Here is a 5,819-nt window from a genome sequence, read left to right as displayed (position 1 = left end):
TGGATAACACATTATATAATGTGTACTGCAATGCTAAGTCCGTAAAAGAACTGTAGGAATCTTTGGACACAAAGTACAAAATCAAAGATGCCGGCATGAAGAAATTCATTATCGATCGTTTTTTGGACTATAAAATGGTTGGTAACAAGACTGTCATATCCCAAGTTCAAGAATTTCAAATCATACTTAGCGACATCCATGCCGAAGGAATGAAACTAAGTGAATCATTTCAAGTCGTTGCACTGATTGAGAAATTACCACCTTCATGGAAGGATTTCAAGAATTACCTAAAGCACAAGCGGAAGGAAATGAAATTTGAAGATATCATTATCCGATTGAGAATAGAAGAAGACAATCGCAAAACTGAAAAAAGGAATGGTGCATCTCATTCGATGGAATCAAAAGCCAACTTGGTAGGAGGCTTCAAGACTAGCAAAAAGAGGAAGCACAATGAGGAAGGACAAATTGGCTCTTCAAAAACTGCTAAAAAGTTTAAAGGCAACTGTTACAATTGTGGCAAGGCAGGACATCGATCCAAGGATTGTCGAAAGCCAAAGAATGTGAAGGGAAAAACTCATCAGGCCAATGTAACAGAACATGAGAACCTCACTGATAAGGTACAAAACATGAATCTTTCTGCGGTCGTCTCTGAATGCAACTTAATTGGAAACACTAAGGAGTGGTGGGTGGATACTGGAGCTACTCATCACATATGCTCAAACCGCGGGATGTTATCTACCTAAAAGTAATGGATCATGATGAACATCTCTACATGGGAAACTCGTCATCTTCCAAGGTAGAAGGACATGGGAAGATAGTGCTGAAAATGACAAGTGGAAAAGAGCTCACTTTGAATGATGTTCTTCATGTGCCCCATATTAGGAAAAACTTGGTATCTGGTTCTCTACTAAGTAAGAACGAGTTTAAGCTAGTATTTGTCTCAGACAAATTTGTACTCTCAAAGAATGAAATGTTTGTAGGAAAGGGCTACCTGAATGAGGAGCTCTTTAAGTTGAGTGTAATGACTGTTGTACCTCCAATTATGAATAAGAATACATCTTCTTCTTACTTGTTTGAGTCATTTAACATTTGGCATGAACGATTAAGACATGCAAATTATAACACTTTGCGTAGACTAATCAAATTAGATTTATTATCAAAGTGTGATTTAATTCCTAATCACAAATGCGATATATGTGTAGAAGCCAAAATGTCACGTCTACCCTTTCGTTTCGTTGAAAGAAGTACCGAACCCCTAGATTTAATTTACACCGACGTATGTGATTTAAATTTTGCTCAAACTAGGGGAGGTAATAAGTACTTTATCACTTTTATCGATGATTGTACTCGATATTCCTATGTGTATTTGCTCAAAAGCAAATACGAAGCAATTGAAGTGTTTAAACACTACAAGTTAGAAATTGAAAATCAACTTAGCAAAAAGATTAAGGCCATAAGAAGTTATAGAGGTGCTGAATATGATTCACCATTTGAGAAATTCTGTTAGGAACACGAAATTATTCATCAAACTACCGCACCATATTTTCCTCAATCTAATGGTATTGCTGAACGCAAGAATCGAACATTGAAGGAGATGATGAATGTTATGTTAATAAGTTTTGGATTACCGCAGAACTTGTGGGGGAAAGCCTTGCTTTCTGCCAACTATATTCTTAACAAACTACCACATCGAAAAATACAAAAGATACCTTATGAAGTATGGAAATGTCACAAACCTAATTATAAATATTTGAAGGTATGGGGATATTTGGCTAAGGTAGTAGTTCCTAAACCTAAAAGGGTTAAGATATGACCTAAAACCATTGATTGTGTATTCATTGGTTATGCCTACCATAGTAATGCGTACAGATTTATGGTATATAAGTTTGAAATACCTGATATGCATGTTAATACAACTATTGAATCAAGGGATGCTACATTTTTCGAAAATACTTTTCCTTATAACATGCAAGGTGAATCAAATTCACAAAAGAGATCTCGTGAAAACGAAGAGACTATAGATCAAGAATCTATAAATGAACAACCTAGACGAAGTAAGAGGGCTAGGACGTCAAACTCTTTTGGGCCTGATTTTCTAACATATTTGTTAGAAAATGAACCTCAAAGTTTTAAGGAAGCTATGTCATCAACCGAAACTGCATATTGGAAAGAAGCTGTTCATAGTGAAATTGAATCCATACTACAAAATCATACTTGGGAATTAGTAGACCTCCCTCCCGGTAATAAGTCTTTGGGATGTAAATGAATTTTCAAAAAGAAAATGAAAGCAGATGGATCAATTGACAAATATAAAGCAAGACTTGTCGCTAAAGGCTACAAGTAAAAAGAAGGTCTTGATTATTTCGATACCTATTCTCCTGTGACAAAAATCACTTCCATACGTATGCTTCTTGCAATACCAGCATTGAATGGTTTGAATATACATCAAATGGATGTTAAAACGACATTTTTGAATGGAGAATTAGATGAAGATATTTATATGGAGTAACCTGAAGAATTTGTGGCCTCAGGAAGAAAATAAAGTGTGTCGACTTGTTAAATCACTATATGGATTAAAGCAAGCTCCTAAGAAATGGCATGAAAAATTTGACATGCTTATGATGTCAAATGGTTTCAAAATTAACGAGTGTGACAAATGTATTTATGTCAAGAACACTCCAAATGGATATGTCATGATATGTTTATATGTAGATGACATGTTGATTATGGGTAACAATGATACCATAATTCAAACTACAAAAAGAATGCTAACAAGTAAATTTGAAATGAAGGATTTATGTGTGGTCGATGTTATATTAGGAATTGAAATTTCTAGAACATCTGATGATCTCATATTGTCTCAATCACACTACATTGAGAAGATTCTTGATAAATTCAAGAAATATAATATTATTCCTATGAAAACACCTATGGATGTTAGTATGCATCTTGTTTCCAATACTGGTGATAGTAAGTCTCAATTGGAATACTCTCGTATTATTGGCAGTTTAATGTATGTCATGAATTGCACTCGATCTGATATTGCCTATTCAATTAGTAGGCTAAGTCGATATGTAAATAATCCAAGCACTGATCATTGGAAGGCTATTGTTAGAGTTTTAGGGTATTTAAAATATACCCAAAATTTTGGATTGCACTATTCGAGATATCCAGCAATACTTGAACGATACTGTGATGCAAATTGGATATCAGATACTAAAGACTCCAAATCAACAAGTGGATATGTCTTTACACTTGGAGGTGCTGCAATATCAGGGAAATCTTCAAAACAAACATGTATAGCTAGATCAACAATGAAATATGAATTCATTGCATTAGACAAAGTCGGAGAAAAAGCCGAATGGCTACGAAACTTTCTAGAAGATATTCCATGTTGGACAAAACATGTGCCTACTATATGTATCCATTGCGATAGTCAATCAGCAATTGGTAGGGCACAAAATGCAATGTATAAAGGTAAATCTCGACATATACGTTATAGACACAATACTGTTAGACAATTGTTCTCTACAGGCATTATCTCTATAGAATATGTGAAATCAAAAGAGAATATTGCGGATCCGCTAACTAAAAGTTTAACAAGAGAGCAGGTCGAAAGTTCATCGAAGAGGATGGGATTAAAACTAATAAAATAATCAAAAGTTTCCATGGTGGCAACCCAACCTAGTTGACCGGAGATCCCAAGATCTAGGTTTAATTGGACAACCGAACTGTGAAAAACTTAGTATGCACTGGGAAGATTTTACTTCTACCCATTCCTATGATGAGTCAGTGCCCAGTTGCCGCGAAATAGGTTAAGATATGCTTTTAATGATTTCTATATCTTGATTCGTTCAAGTGGAGTATAGCAGAATACTCTTTATGGAAATCACCTATGTGAGTGAAAAGGGGACACTTCTAAGAGAATTAGGTAAAGATGAATTCTCTAAAAACCACTCATGAACCAAGAGGTGTCCAAGGCCAAAATGGACACAAACGTGAAAACCAACTGTGTTCGAAAAAAACTGTGTGACTTCTATTGTTTAGGTTTCCATAAATGACTAACTGTTGAAAGCAACTTGCTAATGATTGGCTAAGGAAATTCGATAGATTTTACTAGGAAAAGTTCAAAGTCATTGACTACTTATTCCGATACAGTCTTCTTCAATTTTTTCTTTGAAAACATATTAGATGTTATCGTTTGGAAAAAAGGCCAAGATATTTCATTCATGTGGGGGATTGTTGGAAAAATGGTTATGAAATGGGTCAACTTTAAGCCTAAATTTCAGTGGGACCCACCTTTTAATTAATACAAGACCTAGCATATTCACGTTCTACTCCGTAAGATGATTAATGTGATATATTTATTTGTCGAAAACCATTTAAAATTGAATGAAATATTAAGTGTTAAAGTAACCTACATAAACTAAGTATAATGGAAGAATTTGATTTTCCAAACAATTATCTCACATAGGAAAGTTAGGAAATTTTGGTGTGGTTTATAATGTGGAAGTTTCGAATTGGGTTTAGGCTCCAAGGGGTACCAATAGTTTTTGGAAGGGGGAAGACCTATATCCTATTGGGTTTGTTCATAAACCCACACGCGCGTGCCGTCGCCCCCCGTCCGACCGGTCGGCTCAGCTCGGCACGGCACGAGTCCGAGTCTGGTCTGGTTCGGGTGCAGGTGCGAGTGGACCTTTGCACTATATTAATTTTTTTGGACAAAATTTATTTAAAATTTTGGGCCAAATTGTAAATAATCAAATTCTTGGGTACATTATGAAATTTAAATTTTGGCTTATTCCGGGTGTTTTTTTCTTTTAACAGTCGTCTATTTACCGACCAAACAGTTGACTGTTAGCCGACTGTTAACCGACTTAACAGACGCGACTTTTAAGAACAGCATGTCTGTTCGGATTTTTGAGGTTTGTCTGAAAGGTGATGACTGTTCGAATAGCCATGAACAAGTCTATAAATAGCCTGCCTCTCTACCAGAAAATTTACACCATTTTCATTTCAAACTTTCTGTGTTTTGAATCTCATTCCCTCTCTCTCGTTCTGATATTGTCTTAAAGTAAAACACACTTCGTTGAGTTCGTTGGAACTTTTGCAGATTGCGGTGCTGCTTCCGTAGGAGACGAAAATTCGTTCTATCCTGAGAAACGATTACTGGACGCCTTTAGCACCATTGAAGGCAGCAAATTCGTTTTAAGAAAATATCGTGAAGTCGGTGGGCTCGAATTACTTTTTGGATCCTGTTGATCATTTATTTACATTCAGGTGATTCCGTCGGATTGATTTCAAAAGAGTAACGTCAAACTCTAGAAACAACAGTTTAGTGACTGGTCTAAGTTCGGATTTTACGATAATGATTTTGGTTTTGGAAGACCTATTTGGATAAGCAGTGCAAATCTTCCGATGAGTAACGTTATCGTAATGATGAATACCAAAGAGGACGATGGAATTGAAGCATGGGTGCATTTACATGAAAAAGACGTGTCTTATTTTGAACAAGACGAGGAAATCAGAAGGTTAACCACTTAAAGTTCGGAGAAACCAACAATTGCAGAGAGTCAAATAAAGTGTTCTGTAATTTTGATTCTACTTCATTTAGTGTGTGGGATTATGGTAAATTTGTTTGCTACTTTAATGAGGCTTTGTTTGTGTTTGATGGCTTTGGATTAATAATAACGTTAGTGATGTTTCTGCTTAATTGTTTAAGACCAACTAAGAAGAGGTGTGATCTTATGCAATTATTTATATATAATATAGTTGTTGAACTTGAATGATTCCCTAGTTTACTCCCTTTTGGATTGTGG

Source organism: Olea europaea, unplaced genomic scaffold (genome assembly GCF_002742605.1).
Source record: "Olea europaea var. sylvestris unplaced genomic scaffold, O_europaea_v1 scaffold2350, whole genome shotgun sequence".
Lineage (NCBI taxonomy): Eukaryota > Viridiplantae > Streptophyta > Magnoliopsida > Lamiales > Oleaceae > Olea > Olea europaea.
Note: the sequence above shows the minus strand (reverse complement) of the source record.